The sequence below is a fragment of the Haliotis asinina genome, chromosome 12, assembly GCF_037392515.1.
Source record: "Haliotis asinina isolate JCU_RB_2024 chromosome 12, JCU_Hal_asi_v2, whole genome shotgun sequence".
Lineage (NCBI taxonomy): Eukaryota > Metazoa > Mollusca > Gastropoda > Lepetellida > Haliotidae > Haliotis > Haliotis asinina.
Window position 1 is genome coordinate 20,790,280 of NC_090291.1, and position 24,505 is coordinate 20,814,784.

Below are 24,505 nucleotides of genomic sequence, written 5' to 3' on the forward strand. Positions count from 1 at the left end.
CCGATATTGGTTGTAACTGGTGAGTTAATGTATTAGAGGGTCTATACCAACTTATATTGGTTGTAAGTGGTTGAGTTAAAGCATTACAGGGTCTGCACTAATCCATATTGGTTGAAAGAGGTGAGTTCATGGATCAGACAGTCAGACTCACTGAGATTCTGAGTCATCATAGCCAAATGGAGTGGTTAACGATATCCAACCCTGGTTCACCTTGTAGTGTTGGCTACTAACAGGTCCATATCACATAAAATATTGTTGAATGTGATAAAAAAAAAAACAACCAACAAATATAGAATATCTTCCAGGTCTGGTCAGATTTATGTTAATCCTCAAACAAGATGACTAAATTTTCAAATATTGGCCAAAATAATTTAACAACAAAATATTTATGATCTTTTGTATTTTTTAACTCACATGACAAAGTTAACTGTTCAATACAACTGTAAACAATAGGAAATATCAGTGATAAACATCTGTGCTACATCCACAATTTGCAAAACAAGTATGTCACAATAAATCCTGTAAAAAGCACTTACAGGACCTGTGTACAAGACAGAGGCACACTGAGAGCATGCACTTGTATGAAACAGACAAGGATGTTTTATCAACAGGCCATGGGTCAACCATATCTGGCCTGTGAAACAGTATATCTCGAAGTTTGCAGAAAGTATAAAATCTCATTTACTTTGTTTACTGTTTAGATAATGATGGGCTTTATGGAAAACATGTTGCTTTACACTTCATTGGCAACCCACATAAACACTGCAAGGACCTTGTGACAAAGGATAAGGAGACTAAGAATAACCAATACTTAGTTCAAAAGAAATTATAGGTAAATAGTGAAATTTAGCCCTAAACAAACACCCTGAATACAAAGTAACATCCATGAAAATAATGCTTATATCCTTTCAATCCCACCGTATGTAAATTAATTTCTCTTTAAATATGGCTGCTTCTTTTTCCTCTCTAAATACAAATGATGAATCCTATTTTGTAAACAGGATGAATTTTATTTAAAAGCAAACCAAACAGGAAGAAAGTACTCTTTTTGAGTGAAATGTGCTAAAATATTCAAGGTACACAATTCTATCCCTGAAGCAAGTTATAAAAAGAAATTAATGTAATATATTTTACTGAAACGTGAGTGCGAGAGCAAGTGACCTGACTGATGTGCATCATTACAAAGGATAGACTCAGACAAACTTTCACATCTTTACAGCATTCAGTGCCCTGGGACCTACAGGTGTGATTTTGACGCTAATTAAGAGGTGCTGCATTCCATTCAGCCATCGAATAAACATGGAGAACAATGACAAGGGACAAACTACCCTTGTTTAAATGGGGTTACACATACAGCTTAGTGCTGGCACTGAAGTAAGTTTTTACAAATGAATTTTACTGGATCACACAAAAGTCATAATACAAGCTTTAGGTAGCTGATAAAATTGAAGGAGGAATTAGAACTGCACCCTAACAAAAAGGGTGAAAGGCTATGCCCATTAAAGATAGCTGATAAACTAAATATCTCCTGTCTCCCAGACTTAACAAGCGTGATTCATACCTTAATGTGTACCTGTCTATTTGTGTTATCAAAAGAATGCTAAATTAATGTGACAGTGAACCAGCTAAATGGGTTCATGGGCTATTACATATTGTTGTGTCACCTGGTGAAACAGGGATTGTATGGTCCACACATATCAACATCTACAAGTTTCAAGTCACTATGTAGAAGAAAGCTAAACCTATGCTTCATCATACAGTTTCAATTAAAACATGTATATATTCATGTAGTGGAACAAAGACTTGGTTTTGAATGCATGTACCATACGTTTTTTAACATTCTGATTCTTCTGTCCTGACAGAGAATAACATGCTCCATGATACTGCTTATTTGGGACTAGTGAATGGCCTGAGTGTCCCCAAGTACATTATCCATCAGCCATCAGAGGTTTCTTGGTCCACAGAAGGAGAGCTATAGTTCTGAGATCACTTTGTGTAATGAGGCTCTGGAAATTTACAGGAAAGTGTTGGATCAATATTTAGTATACCAAGCTCTGAACTTGGCACACGGAATCAACAGGTTCCAATTTCATCAACTTATTCATATGACTGCAAAGTTTTGTCAAGTCTTATTGAACATAAAACCAGTTTACCGAGCAATGAACTTTCTCATATATCTGCAATGAATCTATGAGAGAGCTTATGCAGCAACACAAATTAACAGGTCAGTTAACAAAAGCTTCAAGAGACTATCCCACTGTGACAGTTGCTTGGGAAGAGCAAACAATACAGAATGAGAGTCAAGACTGTTTCTCTCTGTCCAAGAAAAGCTTTATACCACATGTGATTCATGGATTGGTTAAATAAACCCAAAAGGAAGGCATATGTTAGCATGCATTGTTTGCCTGTGTAATTTCCGCTGAAATCTAATGTCTTCAGTTTGTATGTATCCATCACTGCTAACTATACCCAAGTCTTTACATAACCTTCAATGTGACGACAATATCCTGATGGTAAAATGAATGAGTGAGTTGGGATTTATGAAGATTTAAGCAATATTGGAGAAATATCATGACATGTGACACCAGATATGGGCCTCACACATTGTACCATATGGGGAATTGAACCTGGGTTTTCGGAGTGATTTAATCAACTCAACAACACGTATGAGGCAGTTTGAACCTATTTTGTTCCCGTATCTATATATGGGTGCCCAACAGCACAATCTAAAGACACGAGAAATACCTGAAGCGTGGCCTATGTTCCCATCATGTGCTCTCTATGACTACATGATACACATCAAGACAACCAGTACACACAAAACAAAACCATTAACATACCTCAAAGTCAGTCGTTAGTGAGTGAGTAAATGAGGCTCAAAGTGGCTTTTTTAAACATCAGAGCAAGGTGCTAACAAACTTTGAAACACAATCATTGTAAACTGGACAATGTTCCTGATGCTTCTACGGACATAAATGTGCACAATAAAATTGTGCCACAACAGATGCCTTGGTCAGTGATGCCCTGGGCATCCAGTACTAGTGGAGGCCCAACCCCAAGAACCTCCTGATGACAAACCAGATACAACTTTATAGTTTGGGCAGACATAGAACACAAAATCAGTGGGTGGGTGGGTGAGTGAGTGAGTGCGTTTTACATTGCTACTACCAATATTCCAGTAATTTCATGGTGGGGAACACAAAACAAGGGCTTCACACATTGTGGGGAATCAAATCCAAGTAAAACACTTTAACCACTAGGCTAAACCATGCTGCTTCATAAACCTTACTCTGATTTTGTCTGTAGTAAAGTAGGTTCCTTCCAAAATCAGGGAGACCTCAGCTGTGACTCTGTGCTGATCGTTTCTGATGCAAGTTTTGAAGTACACGTTTCCAGACCTCATATTAGGTTAAATTTCAACCATTTTATAGACACAGACAATACTTTATTACCTTAAAAGGAATATGTTTTGTATCAAAGGGCTTGAGAAAAAGACAACAACATATAACAGCATACTATATGAACTACTAAAAACCTGAGATATATTAGGTGCTCTAAAATATGATAATAACAAAAAAAAAAATGGAAAAGATGATAACTAGACAATTAACATTTGTTTAAAACTGCAATACTTTGAGGTACAAAAGATGTTCGAGCTTTTTAGTCTTGGTGATTGGTACTGTGTTGCAGTGACCAGGTGGTAGAAGCTTATACTCTTGATTTAAAAAATGTGTTGGGTCATTTATGATTTTTTCAGATGTCTAAAGTCCTTGCCGCTCAAAAAAGTAGTGAAAGATTATCAAAAGCGACCCCTGATTTTTTCACTAGCTGTATTAACAATTCTGTTAAGTTTCAATTTGCTTTTGTCTGAAAGAGATTCAAACCAGCACTGAGAAGAAAACGTGAGTGTACTCTGAATATAAGTGGTATAAAACAACATCAAAACAGTTTGGGAAATACTAAAAGATCACAGATTGCACATCAGATGAAGGCGTTGCTGACATTTACCATACAGGGCATCAGTGTTGGTATTCCATATTAACCTGCTATCAATAAACGTTCCAGGGTACTTGTATTCAGTGACTATCTCAATTGGTTCACCATTAATGAACAAAGGTGATACTTTGGGGGAGTTAGTTCTGAAGTTCATAAACAGTTCTTTTGTCTTTTTTCACATTTAAAATCAAATGGTTCTCTGCCCATGATGTGAAATAATTTATATTATCTCTGTATTGTTGTGTAATAGTTGTGATTTAACCTGATATGAGGCTTTGAAATGGCCATTATCTATGATGGATACAACCTTGTCTTGCTATCACTGATCATAAAATATCACATTAATGAACACATCCACTATTTACTAGCGATAACTGGTTTTGAACCTGCAACACTTCACTCTGTAACTTGGAGGTTTTATCCATCTGGCTACAAAGGACCGCTCAGAAGAATGAGAATGTTTGTCACTATGAACCATGTGTTCTTCACAAGACAGGTACTGTGAGCAGCCCATGTGCAGGCCACGTGCTTTGGATGTGCAGAGCATGTGCTTTGGGTGTGCAAGACAAGGTGTTTGCTGCCAGTCACATCCCAGTTGACACCTGCAGTCCCATCATTTGTGGGCTGTCCCATCAATGTTGTTCTGCTATGTACATGTGCACAAAACATTTTCACAAACTGAAAATAATATGTTTTTGTGTTTTACATTCATAACAGTTTCAAAGTCAGATAAAACACTTTTCTTTGGTTTTGGTAGGAAATGTAAAACCCTTGTTTCACCCTTACGTAACTCACAGGGGTCTAGATTTTCCAAGATCTCTCAGCCCTTAGATACTAATAAGTTCACATTAATGTACGGTACTTATAACTATCTTAGTGTGAAGAGAACCTTGAAAGTCTAGGCCCAGAAGTACTTAGTGATGGTTTTCTGTCACTGTGCACATGCATACCTTGATACAGGTTGCTGTCGGTCTCACGATGGGACATAATTTACATATCATCATGCACTATTCAACAAAGTCATGTGAGTAGTATATTTCTCATTGTCAGAATGAATCATCATGACCAAAATACCCTATGCACAGACTTCCATACAAAAGTCTTCATTCAAAAGTAGTGAAAGATACATTCCAGTGGCTTTCATATCAGCACTGTCATTAGGTAAACAGCAAGTTCTAATACACTTAATCTTTTCATTATAGAAACTGACAGGTCATATGATATATACAAACTGAAATATAAAACTACCTATGTCTTATCACAAAAACTGTCATTTTTATCACGTGAAAAATCTTTTATAAAACCTTCACCCTTTGATCTTGGACAACAATACACATGTTAACATACCTTTATACAGGTAAGATGACAAGTACACTCCTTGATCTGAAAACAATAAATAATCATAATAACATGTTCTTAATGTTTCATCTTATTAAAACCCCCTGTCATTGTCATGCAGTATGATACAAAGTCCACATACCAAAAAGAATTTGCTAAAAAGAATGAAGATTGCGACATGATTAATTCAAATGGGTCATCACCTTGGGTAGTTAGTTTGTAGGGTACATAATGCAGTCACATGATTTATGTTTACCTGGATTAGTGTACTACAATGTGTTGCGGTACCCCTAATTTTGGTGTGATTATCTGTCATGAAGAAACCATGTATCTGAGTTACTACCAGAGGTCAAGATGAAGAACACATTCAATCTGCGGATTCACTGATTTGGTTTCCTGTAACTTGGAGCAATATTCCGGCAATATCACGGTGGGGAACACCAGAAATATGCTTCACATACTGTACCCATGTAGGGATTTGAACTCCAGCATGACGAGGGAACGCTTTAACCACAAGGCTAGCCCACCGCCCTTAAATCAGTCAATCACCAAATGTGTAGTCACTGTGACTCGGAACATACCTTGCACATTGTGTGTTATCATCAAGGTGCATATTGAATTGATGAATGAGTTTCAGTCAAGGTATTAAGTCTGCTCAAGATGAACCAGTTGTTGATACAGTGAGCAAGACTAGGGTTTTCCATATTATTTTCCTTCCAGATTTGTCTTAACCAGAGCTCCTGACAAACTTCAGTTGTCTCTTCTTAGATTGAACCTTAGTCTGTCATTCAGACCCTGAAGCAAATATGTCAAAAACAAAGCCCACGCAAGTCTAGAAAATGTGGCAAATCTAGACTCGTGAAAATAAAGAAAATTTCTGGGCTCCTTTCTATTGTATTTACGATTTTAATTTAAAAGCATTTATTTTCCGTGAAATATGTTCATTTCAGAGGCTAGCTAGTCTCTGAAACTCAGTACCCCCAGTATAAAGACTGACTTTAATGCAGCATGCCAGAATATTTAAGTACTTGTAGATTACATCTGGTACAGGTAAACCACATATACATGTATCTCAATTAAGAGAAACTGTTGGGATAAAAGAAAAAAATCCGAAGTTACTTAATCGACAATCAATGAAATTAGACTTGTGTCTTGTTCCATAATCTTGGTGAAAAACAACATTTCAAAACTAACAACTGTATTAGCCAAGAGGTTAATAAAGTATCCATTCAGTGCCACATGCTTTTCTGGGGCAATGGGGTGGGCTAGTGGTTAAAGTGTTCCCTCATCATGCTGAAGACCCGGGGGTCAATTCCCCATATGGTAACAATGTGTGAAGCCCATTTCTGGTGTTCCCTACCATAATATTGCTGAAACATTACTGGAATTTTGCTGGAATATTGTTAAAAGCGTAATAAAACCATACTCATCCACTTATCCACATTCTTATTCTACTGTGCCACCAAAACTGCTTGTTCATCTAAAAATGTGTCACATTGGACACTTTTAAACAACTTAAAAATCTTAAACCCATTAAGCTGCTTGAAATAAAAAGTCAGTTTGATAATAAAACATTAAACGTAAATCACAAAGTCATGTCAAAATATGCAGTAAGCAGCCAAGATGACATCTGGAAATAATTGGTCTCGTACACAGAGGGGGTCTTCTACCTCCATTGATAAGCAATAGTTTCCAAACATTCAAGGCCTGCGCAATAATTACAGAGCATTACTGTGATTATAAATCTGTAACATAGCTTTAATCTTATTCACATATAAGACATATAAAGTTACGCTGAATGATTCTCTTTAAGTTTACAGTTACTGAACCATGCTTTAAACCCACACAATATCCTAATGATATAATTACATAAAATGTAAAATTTAATTGACTGAAACCTGATTTAAACTGGCAAATAATTGGAGGATCAGTGCTTCATAAACAGGGCCAGTATTTTGAACAGAGGAAGGGACAGCTCAGTGCTAATGCAGTAAAGCATTAAGTACTTGTGACTCTTGTCATTATACCCTGACACTGAATAATGTTAATTACACAATACTGCGAGAGACTAGAAGTCATTACAGCTAAAATTATAACTTAAAGAGCACAATAACAACAGATGCAGTCATCCCTTAATATCCAAGGTTAATAACCATCACAGCTTCTCAAACACTCCATTTCTTGTCAAGCTCTGAACTGTCTTGCAATAGGTTCTACGCTTTGAAGCAAATAATGAAGAAGGATAAACATAAGGTGAAATGCCCATAAAATTTCAACAATCAGTTCAAGCATGTTAGAACCCTCAATGAAACAAAGACCTGCATGACTATACCATGAATACTTTACCTATACTCTACACTTAATTGAGGTAGGGCATTTTCATTTTTATCTACAGATGTCTTAACAACTCGGAGGCTAAGAAGAAGCCAGACCCCCTTCATGTTTATATAGGGTTTCCTGGGACGTTTTCACAATCATGATTAATTGCTTTGCACCTCAAATTGGCTCAAACCAAAGGAGGATAACAGTAAACCCTGGACTTACTACAGCCAATATCATTCCGTCCATATCTATACATAGCTTTCTTAACAAAGACTCCTCACACAAAACCATTACGTTTTGAAAAACCTCAGATATGTTTTTTAAACAGTTATATTACCCAATTACATTACTTAAGTAATGTCATCTTGAATTTAATCTTATCAAATTCAGGCGAGTCATCTTTCAAAATGTGTGAATTTGAATCATGATGATCTATAATATATCATGTGACAGTATTTCCTGCAAAATAAAATAGTTTAGCAGAATTTTGTACTGAAGTTGAACATATCTCTATGAAAAGGAGCTCATAAAAATCCTGCAAGAGTATTTAAGGTAACTTTTACTTTCTCACAAACAAGACCAGTTTTAATCAGTCTGTTGCAACACGGAAACGCCATGAGGTCATTCACTGCACAGCAGCAGTCAGCACTGGTCACAGGTAACTAAGATTCCAGCTCTGTTAGAAAGTGGGAGATCACTTCATGAACTGTCTGTCAGCTTCACATTAGTGTATCATGTATCCATAGTAGTAGGCGTTGTACCAACAACTATCTAAAAAGCTGTCTACACTAGTAAATCATCACCATCCTCGTCATCATCAATACATAATGCCATTTCTGTAAAGAGAATAATGAATTACTTGCTGTTGCATTTGGTGCTATGACATTTTCTATTTTTAATATGGTAGTGAAGTAAAATATTTGCTCTTGAAACAAAGCATTTTCTTGATAATGCACTTAAAACGGTAATAAGTACAAACTTGATCTCATCAGTACATGGCTTAAATAATGCCAATGTGACATAAAACCCAACTCAACTCAAAGCACAATGCCATTAACATTACAGTACTTTTGTTGGGTTCATCATCATCATCATCATCATCATCATCATCATCATCATCATCATCATCATCAATACACAACCCGTGAAGGTGCTAGGGTAGAGTAGGCCTTCAGCAACCAAAGCTTGCCATAAAAGGCGACTTTGCTTGTCGTAACAGGTGACTAACAGGATCGGGTGGTCTTGGTTCACACGTCATCAGTTCCCAAATGTGCAGATCAATGCTCATGTTGTTGATCACTGGATTGTCTGGTCCAGACTTGATTATTTACAGACTGCCGCCATATAGCTGAATTATTGCTGAGTGCAGCGTAAAACTAAACTCATTCACTCACTCACTCATCAATACACAATCCTATTTTGCTGTGGTGAGTGGGTTTGGCATCTGACTTTGTACGTGTATGAACCTGCAGGTATGGATTCAAATCCTGAATAGGACTCAACCCAACAAAAGTACTAGAATCTTTACTTAACTCAAAAAGAATAAACCCAAACAAAACATATGTTGTGTCTTCATTATTGTTTCGATACATGCCAATAATGTCTTAAATGTTACTGACATATTGGACTTGGTTTTGTTGAACTATTCACCAAACTCAAACAGGAATCTCTTCATCAGCAATTTAATAATACATGTCATTAGATAACAAATGGTAACATCACGGAAGTTTCTTTGAATGGCATTTAGAAGTGATACAGTGGCGAGAATTATGGATATCAACTTCATTATTTTGAGGAACATGTTTCGGAGTGTATTCTTACTCATCATCAGGTTATGAAATGTCATGTTCTTCAACATAAAGAAGTTCACATCCATAATTTCTCGTCCTTATCAAGAAAGTCTCTTTGAAAGGTATGTAGAAATGATAGCAGACAGAAGATACTCACAACATTATATGCCTCATACTACAGAAAATGACATCCACAAATGTTCCCTCTCATAATATGTATCAATTCAAAGATTCTGTATGACATACACATGGAGATGATGCTGTAATATCACCTGAGGGAGAAGTAAAGATATACCCTGAAACGTCATGGATAGTATTACAGTTACAAACGAAATATCACTACAAAGTGGGCTGATGCCTAAAGTGATGTTGGGCAATTTACCTATTCTTGGATACATCATAAAATATCCATCAGAGGGCACTGCATTTGAAACTACAACTAGAAGATCATGACACTTGTGAGGGATTATACTTGGCACAGCAAGACGTGGCACCTTACATTGTTGGGCTACCCATTCCTCTTGACTCGGCCAAAGGAAACACACACAAATCTGAAGAGTTAAATATATCTACAAACAGTTCAGGGATGCCATCCCACAGTTAGCAGTGGAAGGCTACAAACTGTGCAGGAAGACCATTATAATGTGGGATGGTCATCCTACAGACTGAACAGGGAGGTCATCATACCAGAAGAAGGTCATCCTACAGACAGTACAGGAAAGCCATCTTACTAGAGAAAGGTCATCCTTCAGACTGTGCAGGCAGGTCATCATACTAGAGGGAGGTCATCCTTCAGACTGTGCAGGCAGGTCATCATACTAGTGGGAGGTCATCCTTCAGACTGTGCAGGCAGGTCATCATACTAGAGGGAGGTCATCCTTCAGACTGTGCAGGCAGGTCATCATACTAGAGGAAGGTCATCCTTCAGACTGTGCAGGCAGGTCATCATACTAGAGGAAGGTCATCCTTCAGACTGTGCAGGCAGGTCATCATACTAGAGGGAGGTCATCCTTCAGACTGTGCAGGCAGGTCATCATACTAGAGGAAGGTCATCCTTCAGACTGTGCAGGCAGGTCATCATACTAGAGGAAGGTCATCCTTCAGACTGTGCAGGCAGGTCATCATACTAGAGGGAGGTCATCCTTCAGACTGTGCAGGCAGGTCATCATACTAGAGGAAGGTCATCCTTCAGACTGTGCAGGCAGGTCATCATACTAGAGGAAGGTCATCCTTCAGACTGTGCAGGCAGGTCATCATACTAGAGGAAGGTCATCCTTCAGACTGTGCAGGCAGGTCATCATACTAGAGGGAGGTCATCCTTCAGACTGTGCAGGCAGGTCATCATACTAGAGGGAGGTCATCCTTCAGACTGTGCAGGCAGGTCATCATACTAGAGGAAGGTCATCCTTCAGACTGTGCAGGCAGGTCATCATACTAGAGGAAGGTCATCCTTCAGACTGTGCAGGCAGGTCATCATACTAGAGGAAGGTCATCCTTCAGACTGTGCAGGCAGGTCATCATACTAGTGGGAGGTCATCCTTCAGACTGTGCAGGCAGGTCATCATACTAGAGGAAGGTCATCCTTCAGACTGTGCAGGCAGGTCATCATACTAGAGGGAGGTCATCCTTCAGACTGTGCAGGTAGTCATCATACTAGAGGAAGGTCATCCTTCAGACTGTGCAGGCAGGTCATCATACTAGTGGGAGGTCATCCTTCAGACTGTGCAAGCAGGTCATCATACTAGAGGAAGGTCATCCTTCAGACTGTGCAGGCAGGTCATCATACTAGAGGAAGGTCATCCTTCAGACTGTGCAGGCAGTCATCATACTAGAGGAAGGTCATCCTTCAGACTGTGCAGGCAGGTCATCATACTAGAGGAAGGTCATCCTTCAGACTGTGCAGGCAGGTCATCATACTAGAGGGAGGTCATCCTTCAGACTGTGCAGGCAGGTCATCATACTAGAGGAAGGTCATCCTTCAGACTGTGCAGGCAGGTCATCATACTAGTGGGAGGTCATCCTTCAGACTGTGCAGGCAGGTCATCATACTAGAGGAAGGTCATCCTTCAGACTGTGCAGGCAGGTCATCATACTAGTGGGAGGTCATCCTTCAGACTGTGCAGGCAGTCATCATACTAGAGGAAGGTCATCCTTCAGACTGTGCAGGCAGGTCATCATACTAGTGGGAGGTCATCCTTCAGACTGTGCAGGCAGGTCATCATACTAGAGGAAGGTCATCCTTCAGACTGTGCAGGCAGGTCATCATACTAGTGGGAGGTCATCCTTCAGACTGTGCAGGCAGTCATCATACTAGAGGAAGGTCATCCTTCAGACTGTGCAGGCAGGTCATCATACTAGTGGGAGGTCATCCTTCAGACTGTGCAGGCAGGTCATCATACTAGAGGAGGTTGTCCCCCTGACAGTACAGAAGGTCATCGTAATAGGAGACGGTCATCCTACCGACAGTGGGACAGGAAGGCCATCATAATAGAGGAATGTTATCCAACAGACAGTGCAAGACTGCCATCGTAATAGATGAAGTGCAGGAAGGTCATCCTCCAGTCTGTGCAGGAAGGTCTTCATACTAGGGAAAGATCATCCTTCAGACTGTGCAGGTAGGTCATCATACTAGAGGAGGTTGTCCCCCAGACAGTACAGAAGGCCATTGTAATAGGAGAAGGTCGTCCAAGCGACAGTGGAGTAGGAAAGCCCCCATAATAGAAGGTCATCCTACGGACAGTTGAGGAAAGATTTCATTCAGACCAGCACGAAACAACATGATTATATTTGACTTAACAGGAATTAAATGTCTCCAACTATAACTCTTGATGCAAAAGAGCAACTGCCAAAGGGTCAACATGTAAAACAGTTGAAATCACCTCATACCTGGGCAGAATGATAATTGTACAACTCACTTCCATCTTATCAGCTGATGTTAAAGATAGGTAAACAACCTGCTGCCATAAAGAAACGATTAGCAGAGTTTGGTGAGTATTACTGTTGCCAACAAAGACAGCATGGCAATTATAAGGCTTAGTACTAATGGAAAAGGCTTTCTTTACTAATTCACGACCTTAGAGTAACATGACCTGAGGTGCAGAACTAAAGCAATTACACAAAATTACAAGTCCTCAAATTAAAACACAGGGGAACTATGTACGATAAAAGCCTGTATCAGAGCAGGCTCAATTTGGGAGCATTCTGCATAAAATATTTGCTGACATGCAAAGTGGCTTTTGTTTTCTTTGTTGGTTCTGCTTTGGCAAATAGTTTTATTAAGATATCTTTCACAAAGTTTCAGATAGTCAACAAATCAGGGTTATTTTTGTTGAAATTAGTTTCCTAATACCCTGAAATAAGAAAGTGGTATTTGACATCTGAACAGAACTGCCTAATTAATTCAAACAGTCTCAGGATCACCATGTTAATGGTTTACACTAAGGGTGCCACTGGACATTCTAATACAGGCTAACCAGGCAGAGTGCTGTCCAGGAGGATACTAAAGAATGAAGATGGCATGAAAACCTTGTTTATTTGTGTCCATATTTAGAAACATACACACCACTGAAGGCTAGAAAACATTTAATAAAAATCTATCTGAAAATATCATAGAAATCGCTTATGATGCAAATCCAAGGCTGTATTTAAAAGGAAAGAGTTATATCAATCCAACCTTTTTGTTCCTTTTTAATTTACCTGAATCTTACCAATCAAAATGACCCTATAAAATAACATGAATATTCAACAGGCTTCTCTTGGACAGTAGAGCCTATGAACAAACAGTGCATAGGCTGACAATGAGAAATATTTACGTTGTTTGACTGGAGCAATAAGCTTACTTTGAGGCTTTCTGGGAGCATCCATTTTCTGTAGGCATATCTTTAAAGTTGTGAGTACACCGGGACCTAGCAACAGCAGACATATTAACCTCTTCCCAACCCCCAATACTGCAACTGTATTAAATTGTATCACCTGCAAAATACATATTTACTACACTGCATCAAAAGGGTTAACATAATCTCTGAGTTTTACACAGGAATACTGGAATACCCTTAGACAACTTTAGAAGTGCTGATTTCACATTCTTCATCTGCCAATGAAGCTGAAGATGTATCAGGTATCTGAATACACATGAATTATACGCTGTAAGTTGCCGTCTGGCTCTCTGTCTGTGATTGTTAATGTTTACTAATTGCTAATATGAATACTGTCGACACTGCATCTATTCAAAGCACCCTAGATGACAGCCATAGCCATCATTACACCAGTGAGCAATACTTCTCCATTATCGACACACACTTTTTCAAAAGCAAATTATTCATACTATTTTCCAGTTCTATGCACAAATAGTAACAGGATTTGATCTGCTGGGAAACTAATGACACTTCTTCCAACTTTTAAATACATTACACAGTTTATGGAAACAAACCTGCTTTCTAAAATGTACATAGTTTTTACTGCCATCCTAAAACACAAATCCTAATTTAAGAAAACTAGAAAATTGGAAAGTTAGAAAAATAGAGATAAGTGTTTTTGAAGTCCTGAGTGCTGCTGTTCCTTACACACAAAATACCCAGGCATTACATTTTAGAATAGGACATTACACACACGTTCTTCCCATCAACCTACAAAACTGTACCTGACCATCCTGATCACCTGAGAAAGTGGTATTCATCTTTTGTTCAAATTATTTTCTCAGGTGAAGTCTGCATTTAAGAAGCTTTGTCTTCTAACATCAAGGTGTGCAAGCAACATATTATCTATTTCCTACTAAAATGTATGAGAAAAAACATTAAATATTACTCTTATTACATATCACAGCCATTTCTTCATAAACCATTGGCTATTTTTTCTTTGATGTAGGAAGGCCAGGGTTATTAACGTCTGAAACAAGACATATGATCTGCTCTGTTGCTAAATGAGTTGACTGAGGGATCTACAGTCACTGACTAATGTGCAATACAAAAAGTATTTGACAAGTGTCAAGGTGAAAGCAACACCTTCAACCATCAAGTGATATAACGGTCCAAATAAATTAAATCTGGGCTACACGTTTCAAATATTGTCTGAGATGTGTTCATGTTAGTGATCAGACTGGGACATTAAGAAAGTGCAAAGAAAACATGAACTTAATGTCCTAGGATATTAATCCTTTTGTCATGCAGAAAATGCCACTGAAGGCAAACACCCTACATAGCTCCCCCCTTTGATTTTCACTACTTCAGGTGGAGGATACATTCATCAATTTATCAAGCAAACAAAGAAAGCAGATTTTGTACTAGGTCACACCACATAAAGAAAACTTGTATCACTGCTAAGCAGAAAGGGATCTATTGTAAATTTTCAGCTTGGAATTAAAGTTCCTTGAGTCCAGCAGTGATCCCCCGACAAGATGGAATGATCTTATTAAATCTCACGTAATAAAGAAAGTGACAGGCGACATTGAAACATTTCCTTTTGCATTATACTGATACCATTTGTTTATTTTTGGGTTGAAGTTTAATTTACTAAATTCTGTTTGACTAAATGCAATGCTATCTGGCATTAAGAATTCTACTCATTACAATTCATAACACCGTTGTCATCTGTTCAATAAATAATCTAGTATATTGCACTTATTCACTGAGTTTATACATCTCAACAAATATAAAAGAACTGTCTCTTAGACTCTTATAATTCATTTATAATGAGATTTCCAGGCCATCACTTCAACAAGTCATATGTGTTATTATTTTCTGTGAAGGAGAATGGCATTTCAGGACATTTTCTAGCAAATCATCTTTCATAATAGTACATCAAAGTTTGCACATGTACTTTGAAATACGACATGAATAATACCATATAAGGCAATCCAAATATTTTACAATGCCCTACATTAATTGAAATCGTAATTTGAAGGAATTTATTAAGAAAAGATTATTTCAGGTGTATCAGATATCATGATTTACATGATTGACTACTATTGTACATAATGTACATGAAACAAAAAGGAACACATGTTGGATGAAAGTTTTGAAGTCCTAAACAATGCACATCAGTTACAAAGTGTCTTCTTCATCACTGTAAGAGATGGAATTGTAACAACCTCATTTCTGTTACTCAGTTCTGGTTACAACAATTTGCTGACACTAATAAATGGTCCACAGATTGGGTACTCACGTAGGAGTGGGACACAACCACTAGGTCAATGGTCATGGAATAGAGCAAGTCTGGAGTGACTGAGTAAGTGAGTGAGTTCAATTTTACACCACAGTCCCTAAGGTGGTGGTCTGTAAATAATAGTCTGGACCACATAATCCACTGATCAACATCATGAGCATCGACCTACACAACTGAGATACGATGACGTGTCAACCAAGTCAGTGAGCCTGATCCTCCGATCACATTATTCCTCTCTTACAAGTATAGGTTAGTGTTACATATTCCTAAAGACTGAAATGGCAAACAGTCTGGATGAAAACAATCTGTGCCTGCATATTTGGAACATGATGTGTCATACATTGTTGTGTATTTTAGATGTGTTTGAGTGTATACACTGCTTTAAGCAATACTGCAAGAATATCATGTCAGAAGGTGCCAGAATGGGCTTCACACACTGTACCCAAGTGGGAAAACCAAGGTCTTTGATCCCTCAACCCCTATTTCAAAAGTGATATATATGGGGAGAAACAAATAGAAGATCAAAGGAAAATTCAAAGGTTTGTTTAATATTTTCTAGTTTTCATCACCAGCTTTGAATAGCATGGTGGTGATGAAAACTGGAAAAGACTAAAGGAACACTTTAATTTTCCTGTGATCCTTTTTTTGTTTCTATCAGAAAAGAAGTGATGTGGCCTCTCTGAAGTGTATTGCAGTAATATTCTAGTTATCTGTACATAATGAAGTGGACCTGTAAATCTGGTGACTAACGTCATGAACATACGCCAGTGGGATGATGATGACTCCCATCAGCAGTTAGTGAGCTCCAGTTTCTCACCTTCCTTGAGACACTAGGCGATGGAAGCTCTTATTTGTGTTACCTATCAATGACTAATGTGCCCCCATGTGAGAAGACGAGGCTACACATACACATCATAGCCTCTAGTCAGCAAATATATATCTGCAAGCAGAGTCTAATCTCACACCAGTATAACCAGTCTCTGGGACTAAAAATGTGATTCCTTGTGTGGTGGCAAGGTTAAACATCAACAAATGAATATCTGCAAGCAGGGTCTAATCTCACACCAGTATAACCAGTCTCTGGGACTAATGTGACTCCTTGTGAGGTGATGAGGTTAAACATCAACAAATGAATATCTGCAAGCAGCGTCTAATCTCACATCAGTACAACCAGTCTCTGGGACTGAAAATGTGACTCCTTGTGAAGTGACAAGGTTAAACATCAACAACCAAACAGAACTGCCAGTCAGAAAACATAAGTCCATTCTTTTAGGAGCATAACACACACCACTACACTCACCCATGAGTGATATCTCATCTCAACATTAGCTATGCCAGCTAGCAAAGAATCATTTAGGACAGACAGTGGGGATTTCAGTTCAAGATTTATTTACTACTGCATTTCTTTTGACTAATGTTTTCTTACCCTTGTGGAAGAACATACACTGAATTAGCATACCTGTAGTATATATCGTACTTTTTGTTGTAATTTCCCCTTGCGATTAAACATAGAGAGGAGGAATATAACAAAATTAGAAATTGACTCCTGAATAATATTACCCATGATAAAAGAAACACAAAACATTTGGACCCTTGTAAATAACAATTCAGGGATCAAAAGTAAGGTTTTTTTAAGTGTGCCTCATAGGCACTGTCATGACAATTTAAATAAGCCACTTCATTTTCAGGTGTGCCATAACTTCATGGTCTATTAAACTGAACTTTAAACCATGACTTAAGGTGAATGAAAGAGCTGTAATTCTAACATTCACTAATGAATTATGAGCAACAAAACAATGCTTGGTATGTATATTTGTTTATTTACTGACCTCAAACTTTGAAAAGACATTGATGATTAGCTGGCTGTTTGACCTGTACACTTTATCATTAGTCATTGTTCATGTCACCTTAAATCATGAAAGATATTAATGGTGACAACATACTTCAATGCACTTTCTCAAACAAATCAATTGTGCCAAAAGGGCATGCAGACAAGGATTTTACCATGCTGTTTCAAACTTAGATATGCCATCAGTATGATGGCACTAATAATTTCAATAGCTGTAATTTGTTACAAAAACAAACGTTGTACTGTCAGGTCATTTTTTTCTTCTGGATTGTCACAATGCCAATCACACAAAAGAAAAGTTAACAGTGTCGCGACTGGAGAGGACAGGTGTTATGAATCCTCAAGGCAATTAGCAGGACAACTGGTTAGGATAGGAACATTGCTGTTGTGCATCTACACAAGGGTCTCTCACCCAGACCTTGCTCAACAGGTAACACACACACTGTATACTGCTAGTAATAATAAAAATAACTTTTGAAGAATAATACTTTTAATAAAAGAACTCATTACATAGGACAAATATATCAAAACTTACTTGGTGGTTTGTTAGCTGTAGCAGTATCTTTGTGACTTGATTCTGCAATGAAAGGACATTAAAACACATATAAACATCATACTTGATGTAATTATTCCTCTGAAATGGATATCTTAGTACGAACTGGAGAGGTTGAAATAAAGAGACCATTAATTACATCAAGATTATGCCTCTTTTACAACCCTAATATTTTTGCTTAAACTTCATTAAATGTAGTTTGATCAGAGATGATTCTGATTCTGGAGGGCATTTAAGAAATGCCAAAACAAACACCAAAATTGAACAACATTCCAGATAAACATAGCTTTGAAAGGTTTCACATATTGCAAAATGTACAACTAATATTACTGAACTCAGAAGATGGAACTAAACGTGAAATGTATGCCTCTACCGGTTGAAAAATTACCTCAATAAGACACAATTACATGAAATGCATCACAAGACAAGAATGGTGGCTGGTTGCGTTAGAGCATGTACACGCTTTCTCGGCAAACTAGTGAGCATGCTTGATGGCAGTGTTTCCAGAATGTGCAGGTAAATGCATTGTTGGGAAAATAGAAAGGTGTTCAATGACACCATGACACCAGGTATCAAAATGAAATAGCAGTTTTCAAAACACACTGTTCTGTTTGTTGTTTAGTCAAATTAATACTGCAAAAAAAATCAATTATATATTTGAGTCAGACAATCCTGTGATGAAAATCATGACTATTGAACTACACAGATGGGATAAAATGGCATGTGCCAACCATGCTTGACCACCTGATCTTGCCTCTTACGACAAGCATGAGTTACGGAAGACAAATTCTAGTCAGGACAAACCATGCACCCATGAACAATAATTTATTGTCAATATACCCTTGCTGAGTGTCAATACACACTGCATGGCATTAATACATACAGTTAGGTTATCAATAATCACAGTCTGGTTATTGATACACATCATCTGAGTATCAATACATACAGTTAGGTTATCAATAATTACAGTCTGGGTATCAATACACATTGTCTGAGTATCAAGAAACAGTCTGGTTATCAATAAACGCAGTCAGTGTATTGATACACATTATATGAGTATCAATACATACAGTCTGCTTATCAATAAATACAGTCTGGGTATCAAGACACATTGTCTGAGTATCAAGAAACAGTCTGGTTGCGTATTGATAATACGACATGGGTATCAGTATTATAGTCTGGTTATCAATGCACATGGTATAATTATCAATACAAACTATCATGGGTTTCAAAATTCACTAGGCATCAATATAGACTGATTGTGTGCCAGTACAAACTGATCAGGTGTCAATACAAACTGAACGGCTGTCAATACATACTGACTGGGTGCCAATACAAAGTGATTCAGTGTCAATACATACTGATTGGGTCTCAGTACATTTGATGGGTGTAAATACAAACTGCTTGGATTTCCATACAAACTGACTGTGTGTCAGTACAAACTGATTAGATATCAATACATACTGACTGGGTGTCAATGCATACTCATTGGCAGTCAATACAAACTAACTGGGTGACAATACAAAATGATTGGGTGGCAATATATACTGATCAGGTGTCAATACATACTGACTGGGTGTCAATACAAACTGATTAGACATCAATACATACTGACTGGGTGTCAATACATACTGACTGGGAGTCAATACATACAGACTGGGTGTCAATACAAACTGATTCGGTGTCAGTACACACTAACTGGCAGTCAATATGACTGACTGGATGTCTATACAAAATGATTGGGTGTCAATAAAAACTGTTTGGGTGTCTGTGTGTTATTACAATGTGACTGGATGTCAGTACATTTTGATGGGTGCCAATACAAAATTACTGGGCATCGATCAACCTGTCCGGGTGTCAACACAAACTGTCCAGGTGTCAAAACAATGGTTTGGTGTCAATGCACACTGTATGGTTAGCAATACACTCTCTATTGAATGAGGAATGATGTCAACATGGAACAGTGATGAACAGGTCATGGGCAAGGCGGAATGATGTCAACATGGAACAATGATGAACAGGTCATGGGCAAGAGGAATGATGTCAACATGGAACAGTGATGAACAGGTCATGGGCAAGAGGAATGATGTCAACATGGAACAGTGATGAACAGGTCATGGGCGAGAGGAATGATGTCAACATGGAACAGTGATGAACAGGTCATGGGCAAGAGGAAAGATGTCAACATGGAACAGTGATGAACAGGTCATGGGCAAGAGGAAAGATGTCAACATGGAACAGTGATGAACAGGTCATGGGCAAGAGGAAAGATTTCAACAAGGAATAGTCAGCAACTATAAGGTGATGGACATGGGGAACAATGTCAAACTGGAAAGGAATCATCAGCAATGAACAGGTGATGGGCAAGTCGGACTATGTCAACATGGAACAGACAGTGATGAATAGGTGATGGACAAGTGCAATGATGTCTAAATGGAAAGTGATAACCATGTGATGGGCAAGAAGAAAGACGTCACAATGGAATAGTCAGTTATAATCATGTGATGGGCAAGAAGAAAGATGTCACAATGGAATAGTCAGTTATAATCATGTGATGGGCAAGAAGAAAGATGTCACAATGGAATAGTCATTGATAACCATGTGATGGGCAAGAAGAAAGATGTCACAATGGAATAGTCAGTTATAATCATGTGATGGGCAAGAAGAAAGATGTCACAATGGAATAGTCATTGATAACCATGTGATGGGCAAGAAGAAAGATGTCACAATGGAATAGTCATTGATAACCATGTGATGGGCAAGAAGAAAGATGTCACAATGGAATAGTCAGTTATAATCATGTGATGGGCAAGAAGAAAGATGTCACAATGGAATAGTCATTGATAACCATGTGATGGGCAAGAAGAAAGATGTCACAATGGAATAGTCATTGATAACCATGTGATGGGCAAGAAGAAAGATGTCACAATGGAATAGTCAGTTATAATCACGTGATGGGCAAGAAGAAAGATGTCACAATGGAATGGTCATTGATAACCATGTGATGGGCAAGAAGAAAGATGTCACAATGGAAGAGTCAGTTATAATCATGTGATGGGCAAGAAGAAAGATGTCACAATGGAATAGTCAGTTATAATCATGTGATGGGCAAGAAGAAAGATGTCACAATGGAATAGTCAGTTATAATCATGTGATGGGCAAGAAGAAAGATGTCACAATGGAATAGTCATTGATAACCATGTGATGGGCAAGAAGAAAGATGTCACAATGGAATAGTCAGTTATAATCATGTGATGGGCAAGAAGAAAGATGTCACAATGGAATAGTCATTGATAACCATGTGATGGGCAAGAAGAAAGATGTCACAATGGAATAGTCATTGATAACCATGTGATGGGCAAGAAGAAAGATGTCACAATGGAATAGTCAGTTATAATCATGTGATGGACAAGAGGAACAATGTCAACAGGGAACGGTTAGTGGGGAACGGTTAGTGATGAACAGGGGATGGGCAAAGGAAATGATGTCAGGATAGATCAGACAGTGAAAACCAGGCGATAGGCAAGAGGAATTATGTCTGAATAGAATAGTCAGTGAAAAACAGGCGATAGGCAAGAGGAATTATGTCTAAATAGAATAGTCAGTGATGAACAGGTGATAGGCAAGAGGAATGATGTCTAAACGGAATAGTAAGTGATGAACTGGTGATGGGCAAGAGGAAAGATGGAATAGTCAGCAACTATAAGGCGATGGACTAGGGGAATGATGTCGAACTGGAAAGGAATCATCAGCGATGAACAGGTGATGGGCAAGACGAATGATATCAACATGGAACAGATAGTGACGAACAGGTGATGGGCAAGGGCAATGATGTCAAAATGGAAAGGAATAGTCAGTGATAACCATGTGATGGGAAGAAGGCATGATGTCAGCATAGGAAAGTTAGTTAAAACAAAATAATGGGCAAGTGCAGTGTTCACCCTGGTGCTGAAAACATGCGTATTTGATGCTCAAATTATCTCAAATTTGATGCTCAAATTATCTCAAATACGCAATGAACAAATAGACTTGCGTCATTGTTGACTCAATGCTACTGGGCCCAGGGACTCCTAAATTTTCATGTCTAGGGCAAACACTGCAAATGGAATGATGACAACATTAGTAAAGTTAGTGATCAACAGGTGATGAGGAAGAGGACAATGGAATAGTTGGTCATTACCAGGTGATGAGCGAGTTCAACAATGTAAACATTGGATAGTTAGTGATGAATAGGTGATGGGGAAGAAGTACAATGGAAAGGTCAGTGATTAACAGGTGATGAGCATGTTGGACACTGTAAAACTGAACAGTTAGTGATGAACAGTTAGTGATGAACAGGCGATGGCAAAGAGGAACTATGTACACAGGGAAAAGTCCATGATTAACAGGTGATGAGCGTGTTGGACAATGTAAAACTGAACAGTTAGTGATGAACAGATGATGGGGAAGAGGAACTACAAAAGTCAGTGATTTACAGGTGATGGAGATGAGGACCAGTGTATCATTACATATATTTTTGAACATCTTCTGCAAGCACTTTTGCAGTCCCACCTGCCTCATAAGTCATTAAACTTATGCAAAAGTCAACCCTCATGCATTCCAATAACAACCTTTTGACCATTGCATTCATGTGATTAAAGTAAAACTGAATGCTTCAGATACCATTGTGAATTGATTTTATAATGTTCTATGTGATCATTTCTGTGATATGCAATTCAGTCTATCATAATATTATATGCCTGTTTCCATCACTGATTATTTAAGATGTTACTTATGAAATATGTCAGTTTGTTCTTATCAGCGTAGCTGAATATCCCACTATGAATAAGTGAATCATGTGTTATAAAAAGTGTCCCGCAATATGTGAAATTACTGGATTCATTTCCTTGACCTATATATGATAGTGCTCATTACAAGATGAGGTTCAGTGGGATATGATTGTTCACAATCAACAATAAATGAAACATATATATGTATACTGCACTACTGTATTGGGTGCTTGCCGAATACAATAACAGATAACGATCTTCGATCTCGTTAATTACGCAGACTCGTCTCGTGTTGCATGAATGCCACACGCTGTCATAATCACTCGACAATGACTTGTTTTCTGTGTCATTTTCCACAATATTTCCGAAAACGTTCTGAATGACCTACTTGCAAGTTATCTTGGTCACCTGTCATTTTATTTCACACCGAACAGCGTGTGAGGCTGAGTAACACCCTTTGAGAAACACGTCGTCTGCATGAGTTTTGTCAACATTCGTGATTGTCATCCGAGGAGTCGTGAATAGATTTGGTGACTGAGCTCGAGATAAAAGTTTGATTAATTGCTGTATGTGTCAGGTATGTAGAGTGTACTTGTTAGGATGTATATGCGCCAATGACTTGGAATTTATATACGTTTATTTGCTACTTTTCCTCATTTTTCCTCACTCACCGGGCACCTGCTAGACGGCTGCCATTTTCTATCCCACAATTCCGCTTCCGGTTGAGTCTGGTTAATTGAAGCATGCGCAACTCATTCCAATTAATTTTTGAATAATTAATTAGCGCAATAAAATATCCACTTTTCATTTACTGTTATTTTTAGCTGCCGTTTTGAATGCTTGCAAGTCGCCAGAGACGCTCGAGCTGTCGAGACAGAGAGGTGCGAATACCGGCAAACCTGACCTCCTAGCGATCCAGGGGGCTCGAAGCGGCAAACTTCAACCTGAAGAAATTAACAACGTGACGGATTTTGAGGCAAGTTTGACCTAGACCTAGCTTGCTCCACTCCATAGCTAACAGCACGCTTTCTAATTACTGGCTGTAATTAGTCTGTAAGTCGCCATGATCCACAACTAGCAGATCACACAGCGCGGCCTGGCTTTCACCGTAGGTCTTGTCATATTCTTCTTTTCTTTCTGTCTTGCATTGAAGGGTTGATAACATGTTTTTAATCGAGTTTGTATTGCAATTTGCGGCGATATCAATAACAATCGGATTGCGTATTCGGCTAGTCAATACTTCTTGTCGATGTCTGTGGCAGTCACATCTTTGTTATGCAATAGTGTTGCTTGCCGTGCGATAAGCATTGGTCGGAGTGTGTTAGAACCGCTACGGTTTAATGCCTCTACTTTCCATTTCGTGTGTATTCACCGGTGTCGGCATCAAGGTATATATTTTTTAATTGTTTGTTACAAGAACGTGATTGATATCTATTAACATATATCGTCTGTCTGTTTTGACATTTCGGTAGGTCTATTTTATTTTGTTGGTGGTCCGTGTAAAACCCATCCCACGGATTAATGGCATGCGATCGTTCAGTCATTGGAACCAGTTATAGTGATTGAATAATGTTCAAAAACGCGCGAAAGTGTTTTACACGCTTACATCGCATGCAGATTGCTTATGAATACATGTGCATGTTAGGTGTAAAGCTATGACACGCAGCGGAGGGGAGGTCGCGGGGGGTCGGGGTTTGTGATTTTACGCGACCGGACAGAGAAATGGGAC

General features: G+C 38.4%; 1 protein-coding gene across 1 annotated transcript in view; it reads right to left on the reverse strand.

The window, feature by feature from the left end:
• LOC137259034 (uncharacterized) overlaps positions 1 to 23,493 on the reverse strand; it is a 108,787-nt gene extending 85,294 nt beyond the window's left edge. The window contains exons 1-3 of the mRNA XM_067796739.1: positions 23,448 to 23,493; positions 17,990 to 18,031; positions 5,344 to 5,379 (exon numbers count right to left, since the gene is read on the reverse strand). The gene's annotated coding sequence lies outside the window, so the exon portion shown is untranslated. The remainder of the gene's footprint in view (positions 1 to 5,343; positions 5,380 to 17,989; positions 18,032 to 23,447) is intronic.
• Positions 23,494 to 24,505: the final 1,012 nt, after the last annotated feature.